Here is a 12,180-nt window from a genome sequence, read left to right as displayed (position 1 = left end):
CTCGAGTCTAGCTATCCAAATGTCAGGATTTGTGATGTCAGAAGATTCATTTCTGAAAGCCAGATCTAAAATTTATTTTAGAGGGCTAAGTCTTTAAAAAAGTGGTTATGTTGATCCCTTGCAGGTTTACTAATTTCCTATAAATGGTAATGTTTCATTAATTACATATATAATGCGGTACATTTTCTGTTGGATGACTGTCCAGAGAGAACTTGTTGAGACCAGAAATAAAAGCTGCAACACAGGTATCTGACAGACTCATTTCACTTGGGTATATCCTAGACCACATAGAACCTTTATCAAATGAGCACATTTGGAAGTCAGCATGAGGAAAATGCAGTGGAAGTTACTTCCAATAGGGACCCAACAAATTACAAAAAAAGTCTCCGTCATTGAGTTCAGTACAGGGAGGAATCAGCACGTGGATTCTCAACTACTTGCAGAGGTTCAAACTTGAAATTGGATCTTAGCCTGGATTTGGAATGCAAAAGGTTTCCTTGTCTTGTCTTACGTTGTCGAGTCGTCTCCGACCCACGGCAACTCCATGGACACAACTCTCCCAGAATGCCCCACCTCCATCCCAATTTTTCTGGTAGTGTATCCACCGAGTTTGCTTGGTAAAAATATGGAAGTGATTCACCATTGTCTCTTCCATGCAGTAAACTTGAGTCTCTGCCCTTGACTCTCTCCCATGTTGCTGCTGCCCAGCACAGATGAGTTTTGACTTGTAGCAGATTGTCTTCCACTTGCTAGCCACTGCCCAAGCTAAGAATGGAATCGGTAGGCCTCTGCTTGACTCTCCTTCCCATAGCCAAGACTGGTAGAGTACTGGAAACTCTCCAGGCGGGATCCTGAGAGGGGAAAAGAGTTCCATTAGTAATTAGGAAATTGGTTTCATTGTACTCTCCCACCCGCATAATGCTCTGCATGCAGAAAGTGTTCAATAAATAGAGAAGCAGCATGGCCTGATGGACAAAGCATGGGCCTGGGAGTCAAAAGGACCTGAGTTCTAATCCTGACTCTGCCACTTTTCTGCTGTGTGATCTCAGGCAAGTCACTTAATGTCTCTGTACCTCACTTACATAATATGTAAAATGGAGATTAAACCTGTGTACCCCCAGTGTGGAACAGGGACTATATCCAACCTGATTAGCTTATATCTATCCCAGTGCTTAGTAGAGTGCCTGGCACATAGTAAATGCTTAACAAATTATATTGAAAGAAACAAAACATTGATTCAATGTTCAGATGACCAGATTTCACATTTCCAGCTGGAAAAATTGGGAAGGAATTGGAAAGTTGAGCATTCCCAGGGAGAAGATTGTGGATCTGTATCCAATTTCATCTGATCACAAAGGACCAGCCACCTGAATATACATTGGAATTTGGTCCTGAGAGTTAAACTGCAAGGCTGTCTGGAGGGTCTTATCCAACTTTAGCTGGGTAGCACAAACATCCAACAATTTGTGCCCCCATCAGGTTAATATGTGCCCCAGGGGATTATGGCTTATTTGTGAAGCAGCACGGTTAGGGGATAGAGCATGGTCCTGGGAGTCAGAAGTACCTGGGTTCTAATACTGGCTCTCCCACCTTGACTGCTGGGTGGCCTTGGGCAAGAATCTTCACTTCTCTGTGTCTCAGTTCTTTCACCTGTAAAACAGGAATTATGACTGTGAACCTACGGGTTCACATGTGGGACATGGACTGTGTCCAACCTGGTTAGCTTCAATCCCAAAGCTTAATTTGGGGTCTGGCACATAGTAACCACTTAACAAATACCATAAAAATTGTGATTTTACAGAAACAAGAAGGGATGGGAAATTTATCCTCAGCTTGCATGATGTGGGAAGAAACGGGAACACCATGGAAGGCCATTGTTGTCCATAGTGTAAAGGAAAGAACAGGTCTGGAAGTCAGAGGCTGTGGGTTCCTTCAATTGTATTTATTGCATGCTTACTGAGTGCAGAGCACTGTAATAAGTGCTTGGGAGAGTACAATACAACAAATAGACACATTCTCTGTCCACAGCAAGCTGTCTGGTTCAGGTTCCAGTTCTCCCATTGGCCTGCCATGTGGCCTTAGGCAAGCTATTTAATTTGAGACTCAGTTTTCTCAACTGGAAAATGAGGGTAATAATACCAGTCTCCCCTTACCTCACAGAGATGTTTCACAGAAACGTGAAATAGCTTTGGGAAAAAAAGGACTCTATAAACCTAAGGTACGAGAACCCATTCATTGCCCAAATGAAAAATCTTTTTGCCATTTTGGAGGTCTATTTGAGAAATGGAAGAATCACATTCTATTCAGAACCAAGAAGACCAGGAAGCCATGTAATGGTTCAACTCCTCTGAGCAAGAATCAGGTGGTGAGGCTTCAGCTTGCTTTCCTATCCTCTATTCGAACAACATCCAGAGAGACCCTAAAGGGAGTTCTCCGTAAGAAGTGGACTCAGAGCTGAGCAAGCATTTCCAATCTTCATTTTTTTCCAAAATCAGGCATTCTGTACTCACAATATTGCTGAGCTGTCTGTAATGATAAATGATGTGCTTTTCTTTAAATTTCCTCTCTGCTCAGTGCTAGATATTGGCAAGTTTGGATGTGTGTTCTATGTGGATAAATTACTTTGGCAAGTCCAACAGACTTTCTGCATGTGGCAACAGATGTACCATTACGTGCTAGACTTTATTTCTTTGTTGTGCTAATTACATAACTTGATTCTACCTGAGGCAATTATAATTTCATAAACAATGATTCTGCTTCTGCTTTGAGCTTATTTGGTCTTATGCAGGACTTTCCAGAGGTGGTTTGAAAAGAAGTAAAAGCAAAAATGGAACCCACAGCAACCATTACTGGGCACAACCCTTTCATGTATGTACAGAGTGTTTCCAGATGAAACTTTATGAAAAGCTGTAAAGGTGATAAGGACAGGACACACAACATACCTTTGAATTATTTGTGGCTTCACAAAATGAGCCACTTTAGATTTGCTTCAGTGGGGAAGTTAACCCTGCTGTGTTTTCTCACCACCACCACCACCACACAAGTAGAAATAAGACATTAGGGATAAAGAATTTTCATTGTCCTCCTTCTTCCCTCCTTCCTCAAAAGAGGCCACAGATAAAGTTGAAGGGGCAAGCTAGAACATTCTCTATTGTTAGTGTTTGCTGAGGCTTTTCTAGGATGATAGAAGATTTGTGATCTTGGGTTAGATAGGCATCTTGCTGGTCTGTCAGATAGCAAACAGAGAACTGTCTTCTGTAACTTTTGGTCATGATCAACATGAGTTGGGTTAAAAATTAAATCAGCTCTTCCTAGAACTTGCTCCCCTGAAACTTCTTTGAAACCAGAATCTCATAATCATCAGGAAGTGAAATTTCAACTGCTCTTTTAACCCACAAATCCTACCTCCAATGTCTTGTAAGCAGGCATTGCTGCTTTAAAACAGCAACCCCAGTGGGACAGGATCAAAGCGAGTTCTCAGAGTACTGCAGATGATAAGATTTAGTAATGATGCAGTTCTTGGCTTCAGCAGAGCGCTCAGCCTCTTCAAAGTGTCATGAGCGAGAACACGAGCTAGTCACTGAGGATTCTTCCTGCCAGAATTGCTGATATCTCTGTGTCATCCCCAGAGAACTCCCATTTTGCAGCTATTACGAAATGAATTATAATTCTCATCTTTGGTATTTCCCAGAGTGATGGCAGCCATGGGCACAGCGCAGATGAATGATAAACCTTCCTGCCAGAAATGTTGGTGCTGGACTGCTTTTCCTGAATGTTCCATCTCTACAGGGGTGAGACCCAGAGCTCTGCTGGAGTGGGGGCAGAGTAAATTAAAGTTTAAAAAGTCACAGGTGTGTAACAAGTACTGAACTGAGATTTCCCCCTCCCCCTGCATTTACACTGTGGCATCAGAGGAAATTGCTCTGATGTTTGGATGTTGTTTCCTCCACTAAATATTATGGTCAATTAAGAGAGGTAAGGGTAGGTTTCTCTCCACCTGAGATTGACATCTTTTACCAGGCTAGGAGGTAGCAATTTTTTTCCCCAGTAAAGAGAAAGAGAATGCAGTTTCCCATTCAAATCATCAATCCTAATTCCTTTAAACCTTCCCTGTAGCCTCTCCCCCATCCAAACAGTGATATTGCAAATAAATGGTGAGACTGAAAAGAGTAGGTTAGGTGTAATATTACAAATTGTTGCTTGTTGAGCAAAACTGTTTAAAATGATTCTGAGTACCACATAATAAAGGTACTATCGGCAAATACCAGGCAAGCATCTCAGCTAGCTTTACTGGCCTGTGAGTTATTGCTGTGGTCAATAGATCTCTTTTCTGTAGCATTCTGCTTATGTAGGTGATAAATCTTACAGTCTTATGGGAATAGGGTCAGGCTTCTGCTACTCTGCCCCATTATTTTTCTCCTACATCATTTAGAAAACTGCTGGACTGGATCATTTTTGGTGCATAGACTTTTTGTTCAGCTATATACTAAATTTTATTGTGCATATTAAATTTTCAGCCCAGACCATGTTTTAAATGCCATTTCAGTGGAAGATGGGAGAGAGAAATAAAACTTTAAGCAAAGGACCGGAGAGACTGGAAAACGGAATACAAATGCTTTGTATTACGGTCACTTTGGATGCAAGCAAGGCAAGGATAAAACCATCGTCTGCTTGTGTTGGCTGTTAGAGTCACGGTTTTTCACAGATTTGAAAGGAGCTTCTTTCCTGATGAATGAACTGCTCACCTCACCCTCTGCTGCAGTGCCTGGGATCATCTCTGCAGCAATAACCACAGTGGCACTGGAACATCCATTCTGCACTTGTGAAGAGGGTCAAGTGTTGCCTGGAAGGGAGTATCAGCAGCAGTGTTTATTACAGACATGGATCCCAATCAGCCCCCATGCACTATTAGCATTCCGCTGATGCTTTCTCATGACTATTTCAGACCATTTTTCATTATTAGCATTACAATTACCCTATTCTGCCATCAGTGTGAACTGGGTGAGAGAGGGGAGAGAGAAATTTAATCATTGGACATTTGCTTTTGATGTCTTCTTGGAAAAAAGAATGGAAATTCTCAAATACAATTAAAGGAGGCTGAAGGTCATCTACCTGAATAAAGTTCATTCTCTATTATTACCTTTTAAAATATATGTGTATGTGTAATATATGTGTAAGCATGCATACTTGTATATGGAGATATATATATATATATGATACTTCCACATATATACCATTAACATAGACAGCTGTGTATATTCATTGTCTTTTTTTCTGAAAAGATAAGGTTATATACAAATTGAATTTATCAACCACACTTGTATGTACATTTGATCAATATTTTTGATTTTTTATATATGGTGTGTTGGTTAACATATATATATACATATATATCATGCACATGAATGCACACACATACATGTATATATTTATATATCTGTACACACTCACACACAGAAATATATATGCACATACACTGGTGCAGGGAATGTGGCTGTTATATTGTACTCTTCCAAGTGTTTACTACAGTGCTCTACACACAATAAGTGCTCAATAAATATGATTGACCAAGTCATTTTTGAAAATGACATTACAAATGTGAAATCCTAGCCATTGGCCTGCCTGCAAAGACTGGTGTATAAGCTGACTGGGTGAAAAGATAGTCCCTAACTGCCCTGAAGGTTTTCTAGTTGCAAATCCTGTCGGCTTTTATGACTTCCTTTCGGTATCTAATTCTTCATGAAACTTCTCTTCTCAGAAACTAAACCTTCTTCCAGATGCCGCCTGCCAGACTGGTCTGTCCACTGCATGGATCTTCTGCCAGCCTCCTGCTATCAATCAATCAGTTGTATTTATTGAGCACTTACTATGTTCAGAGCACTGTACTTAGCACTTGGGAGAGTAAACTACAATAGAATTAGCAGATATGGTCTCTGCCCATAATGAGCTATAGCATTGCATTGTTTAATACCATGCCTCATCATTTCTTTATTAATATAATAATAATAATAATAATAATAATGTTGGTATTTATTAAGTGCTTACTATGTGCCAAGCACTATTCTAAGCTGTGGGTTAGATACAGGGTAATCAGGTTGCCCCACATGGGGCCCACAGTCTTCATCCCTATTTTACAGATGAGGTCACTGAGGCACAGAGAAGTGAAGCGACTTGTCCAAGGTTACACAGCTGATAAATGGCGGAGCCGGGATTAGAACCCACGACCTCTGACTCCCAAGCCCACACTCTTGTCACTAAGCCGCGCTGCTTCTGTAAAATATAAAATATATATTCTGACTTACCTACTTGTCAGGGATCCCTGTCAGTTCATCATCCAGCTGCTGCTTGGGTATTCTGCTATCATCCATTCACCTTTTGGGTCACACTCATTGAAGTTGTTTGGTAATGAGTATTTACCTTGGTGCTGGTGAATATCAAGCCTTCTGAGTCCTTATTGCTGATAATATGGTCCTTCCATTTTATGAAGGGTAGGGTTCATTGGTGATGCTGGTGAATGTTTTTCCAGATGCTCAATGTGTCTTTCTTGGATGGTCCATTGTTTTTTTTACATTGTACTAAGATGTAGGGTAGATGCAAAGCTGATTAGGTTGAACACACTCCATGCCCCATGTGGGGCTCACAGTCTTAATCCCCATTTTACAGATGATGGGACTGAGGCACAGAAAAGTGAAGTGACTTGCCTAAGGTTACATAGCAGACACGTGGTGAAACTGTGATCAGAACACAATTCCTTTGAATCCCAGGTTCATGCTCTATCTAGGGCACAATGCTTCTCTATATGTTGTTACTGTGACACCACTATAGCCTTGCAAATTTTCAGGTTGGTATGAAGCTTGATGCCTCAATGATGGTAATTTCTGTCAATTTCCCGAATGCCAAGCTGGAGTATTTTTATAGTGTTTCTCACTTTTCATATTGAATAGATCACTGTGTGATCAGGAAGCAACATGGACTAGTGGACAAAGCAGGGGCCTGAGAGCCATAAGCCCTGGGTTCTAATCTTGTCTCCTCCACTTGCCTGCTGGGTGATCTTGGGTGAGTCATTTTACTTCCCTGGGCCTCAGTTTCATCAACTGCAAAATGAAGATTCTATACTGGTTATCCCTCCTACTTTGACTGTGAGCCCCATTTTGGACAGATATTACATCTGGCCTCATTAACCCGATTAACCACAGCACTTTAGAACAGTGTTTGGCACATTAAACACTTAACAAATACTATAAAAAATAGGATACTGCCTAGGTAGTAAAATCTGGTGTCACTGTTAAGTCCTCCATTGTCATTAAAAATTATGGATAGATGATAGATAGGAAGGTATACTCCCACCAAGGTACACTGGTAAAATCTTAGGAGGTGTGAGATCTTTGAAGATAGGTTTTGAATAACTGTATGTGTTATTAATGGTTGATTCATTCATTCAATCACATTTATTGAGTGCTTACTGTATGCAGAGCACTGTACTAAGCGCTTGGGAAGTACAAGTTGGTAACATATAGAGATGACCCCTACACAATAGCGGGATCATAGTCTAGAAGGGGGAGACAGACAACAAAACAACACATATAAATAAAATAAAATAAATGGTTGATTGTCATACTGCCATCTTAACATAAGAAGTAAGGGCAGCTCATGTTGTGTTTATGGCTTTGGAATGCTGAATCCATTAGCTCTTTTCTCTGGGGTAATGATATGTTGAAAGGGATGTTGCTTGTTCTATTCAGCTAAGCCAAAGTGCTTCAAGCCAGGTCTTGTGCCACTTCAGGAATACCACATCAATGGACCCAATGGACATAAGAAGAAAGTTTATTTAAATGTGCCAATCAGTACCTTTCTCACAGTGAATACATGCATATCATTCATTCATTCATGCCCACCTTCACTTGCCCACAAGGAGTTACATTCTAATGGAGGAAAGAAAAAAAGCAGACCAAGGCAAGATACTTTGGTAGATACAAAAATCAGTATTTCCCTTCACCATTCTGTGATTATAGCCTTCTAAGAGAGCCCATCTCTCTCATGGAAATGAATCATTTTAGAATAGGAAAATTTCAGTAGTATGTTTTAGTTCATATACTAAGGTATATGCTAAGAATATCTTCCAGCATCCTCATCACTAACACTAGTCTTCTTTGGCAGATACATATCTATATTTTTATTTATCAATAATTTATCAATTATTCATTCAGCAATTTCATTTCATCCTGATATATTTTACTACCTCCTGCAACATCCTTGTTCTTTTTCCCCACTGTTACTCAATGTAAATAGTTTGGGTCTGTCCATGTCTCTCATCAGATTGTAAGCTCTGCAGATAGGAGTCAGTATCTCCACAACTCCTGCCCTGTCTAGCTCCTTTGAGATGCTTCTGCTGCTCCTAAAATAAATCGAGCATTCAAGCAATCAGTAGTATTTACTGGACAACTAATCTGTGCAGAGCACTATATTAAGCACTTAGGTGAGAAGACAGACAAAAAACTAAATTGCAGGTAGAAAACAATGAAGTTTAAAGAGTTTTAAATACTGTGAAAATTAGGGGTGAGGTGAGTATCTAAGTGCCTAGTAGGTGAGGACTCTAGTGCATGGATGACACAATAAGGAAAAGATTGGAGGTGGGGGAGATGGGAGATTAGTTAGGGAAGAATTCCTGGACGGGTTAGGATTTAGGCTTTGAAGATGGAGATAGTGCCATCTGCCAGATTTGAAGTGGGAGGGAAGGCACAATAATAATAGTAATAATAATGATTACGATACTTGTTAGCCATTTACTATGTGCCAGGCACTATACTAAGCGCTGGGGTTGGATATGAGCAAATCGGGATGGACAAGTCCCTGTCCCATGAGGGGCTCACAGTCTCATTTTACAGAGGAGGTAACTGAGGCACAGAAAAGTGAAATGACTTACCCAAGGTCACAGGAGAAATGTGATGGAACTGGAATTAGAACCCATGACCTTCTGATTTCCAGGCCCATGCTCTATCCACTATGGCATTAAACTCGTTGTGGGCAGGGAATGTATCCTGTTTATTGTTATGTTGCACTCTCTGAAACTTAGTGCTGTGCACAGAATAACCATTCAAAAACAAGATTGAATGAATGAGTCAAAGGATGACAGCGAGAGAGATGACAGAAAGGCACAGTGAGTAATAGGCATTAGAGGAATGAAGTGTGTGGTTTGGGTTGTAGTTGGGGAGGACTGAGGAAAGTTCTGGGGAGAAGGGTTATTAAATGCTGTAAAGCTATTGGTTAGGAGTTTCTGGATGATGTGGAGAGCAATGGGCAACTACTGGAGGTTTTTGAGAAGTAGATGTGTCCAGAATGATAAAAAAAATGATCAGGACAGCACAGTGTAGAATTGACTGGAGTAGGGAGAGGCTGGAGGCAGAGGGATCAGCAAGGAGGCTGATGCGGCAGTTGAGATGGGTTATGGCCAGTGGTTGGATCAGAGCGGTGGTAGTTTGGATAAAGACAATGAGGCAAGTTCTGTAGATATTGTGAAGATAAAACTGACAGGATTTGATGAATGACTAATATGTGGATCCTTGAGTCAAGAGATTTCTACCAATTCTATAATATTGTACTCAAACACTCAGTACAGTGCTTTGTACCCAGTAAATGCTTAATAAATTCCATTATTGAGTGGTTGATTGAAAAGGAGTGAAGATTCAAGAATAATGTCAAGGTTGGAGATTTGTGAGACAGATACAATAATAATGGTATTGATCTAGACTGTGAGCCCATTGTTGGGTAGGGATTGTCTCTGTTGCTGAATTGTACTTTCCAAGTGCTTAGTACAGTTCTCTGCACACAGTAAGCGCTCAATAAATATGACTGAGTGAATGAATGGATCAGCATGGAAGCAGTTTGGATGGAGAGGAAAGGGTGGGTTTTAGCAGTATTGTGAAGGTTGAACCAACAGGATTTGGTGACAGATTTATTGTGTTGGTTGAATGAGAGATGAGTTGAGGACAAGGACAAGGTTATGGGCTTTTAGCATGGAGAGGTTAGTGGCATTGTCTGCAGTGATGAAAAAGGGTTTGGGTGGGAATATAAGGAGTTTTGTTTTGGACATTTTTAGTTTGAGATGTACACGTGACATCCAGGTAGCAATATCCTGAAGGCAGCTCTGAAGAGAAGGAGAGAGGTCAGGGCTAGAGATACAGACTTGAGTCATCTGCATAGATATGATAGTTGAAACCATAAGAGTGAATGAGTTCACCAAGGGAATGGGAATAGGTGGAGAATAGAAGGGGACCCTGAACTGAGCCCTGTAGGGTCCCCAATGTCAGAGGGTAGCAGACAGAGGAGGAATCTGAAAAACAAACTGAGAAGAAGCAGTCAGAAAGATAACAGAACCAAGAGAGGACAGTGTCAGTGAAGCCAAGGTTGGGTAAAGTTGCAAGGAGAAGGGGGTGGTCTACATTGTGGAAGGCAGTTGAGAGATCTTGGAGGATTAGGGGAGAGTAGAAGCTGTCAGATTTTATGAGAAGAAGGTCATTGGTTACCTTAGAGAGGACTGTTTCTTTGGAGTGAAGTGAGCAGAAACCAGATTGGAGAGGATCAAAGAGAGCATTGGAGGAGAGGAAATGGGAGACAGTGGTTGTGAACAACTCTGTCTCATAAAGTTTGGAGAGGAATAACAGGAGGGACATGGCACAATAACTGGAGGGAGCCATGGGGTCAAGGGAGGGGTATTTTGAGAATAGCGGATATGAACAAGTCGTGGATGAAGGGAAGCTTTCTCATGATGGAGCTGGGTTCCTTAAGCTGCAGTTGGCTGTGGCTGTGGGGAAGGTGTGAGAGGTGGGGACAGCCATACATACCCTTCACAACTTTCACCTCAGCATCATTGCACCAAATGTGCTCTTTATGCCCCACACCCATCCCTAGGACATTTGAACAGATTGACTTACATGACTTACTGAGTACTCGCTCATCGGCATATCCAGTTTTCATTTCTCTAGTTTGATTTGCATATTATCTTGTGTCTGTCCTCCTCATTAGTCTGTAAGCTCCTTGAGGGCAAGGATCATGTCTTCTAACCCTATTGTTTTCTCCCAAGTGCTCTGCATCCATTAGGTACTCAGTAAGTACTATTGATTACTTGGTTGGGTATAGAGCAAGAAGACCCGGAGGTGAGCCTTGAGGGACACTCAGGGTTAAAGGGTGACGATTGGCAGAGAAGCAGCATGGCTTAGTGGAAAGAGTATGGGCTTGGGAGTCAGAGGTCGTGGGTTCTAATCCTGGCTCCCGCCACTTGTCTGTGTGTGACCTAGGGAAAGTCACTTCAGTTCCCTGTGCCTCAGTTACTTCATCTGTAAAATAGGGATGAAGGCTATGAGGCCCACATGGGACAACTTGATTACCTTGTATCTACCCCAGCGTTTAGAACAGTGCTTGGCACATAGTAAGAGCCTAACAAATACCAACATTATTATTATCATTATTATTATTATTATTATTATTATTATTATGAGGAGCCAGCCATAGATGCTAGGAAGAAGCAGTCATAGAGGTAGTAAGGTGGGGTGGAGAGAATTTTGAAAAGACATTGTTTGAAGGCCCCTAGGTAGACCAGGAAGGCCGTACAGTGATAAGGTGAGGCAATGTTCTCCTTGGACTAAAGCAATCATTAAGAAAACAAGAAGTAAGCTTGAAAACAGAGACAGAACCAGCGTGGTACAAACCCCCTAATGCAGCACAAATCTATTATGTGAAAACAATGTGGATGAATCTGTCAGTCTCCCATAAATCTTCACCAGCCTCATTCTCATCCATGGATTGGACCTTACTTTCTTCAAAGGTGTGTGTATGTGTGTGCATATCAAATGTGCATATGTTAGATATCTAGAAATAATTTCTCTGTGCCTTAATTTCCTCATCTGCCCCTCCTACTTAGAGTGTGAGTCCCATGTAGGAAAGGGAATGTATCTGACCTGATTTCTTGAATCTCTCCCAGCTTTCTCCCAGATTTCTTGAATCTCTTTAGTATGGTGCTTGGCAAGTAGTAAGAATTTAACAAATACCACATAATGTGGATTATTTTTTATGACATTTGTTAAGCACTTAGTACGTGTCAGACAAAGTACTGGGGGAGATTCAAGTTAAAAAGGGTGGACACAGTTCATGTCCCACATGAAATTCACAGTCTTAATCCCTCTT

General features: G+C 41.2%; 1 non-coding gene across 1 annotated transcript; it reads right to left on the bottom strand.

Moving 5' to 3' along the window:
- Positions 1-723: 723 nt before the first annotated feature.
- LOC119942988 lies at positions 724-861 on the bottom strand. The gene has a single exon (XR_005455478.1). It is a non-coding gene; the product is annotated as a small nucleolar RNA SNORA7 (small nucleolar RNA).
- Positions 862-12,180: the final 11,319 nt, after the last annotated feature.

The sequence above is a fragment of the Tachyglossus aculeatus genome, chromosome 21 (assembly GCF_015852505.1).
Source record: "Tachyglossus aculeatus isolate mTacAcu1 chromosome 21, mTacAcu1.pri, whole genome shotgun sequence".
Lineage (NCBI taxonomy): Eukaryota > Metazoa > Chordata > Mammalia > Monotremata > Tachyglossidae > Tachyglossus > Tachyglossus aculeatus.
The sequence above is the reverse complement of the archived record's forward strand: the minus strand, read 5'-3'. Positions and strand labels throughout refer to the sequence as shown.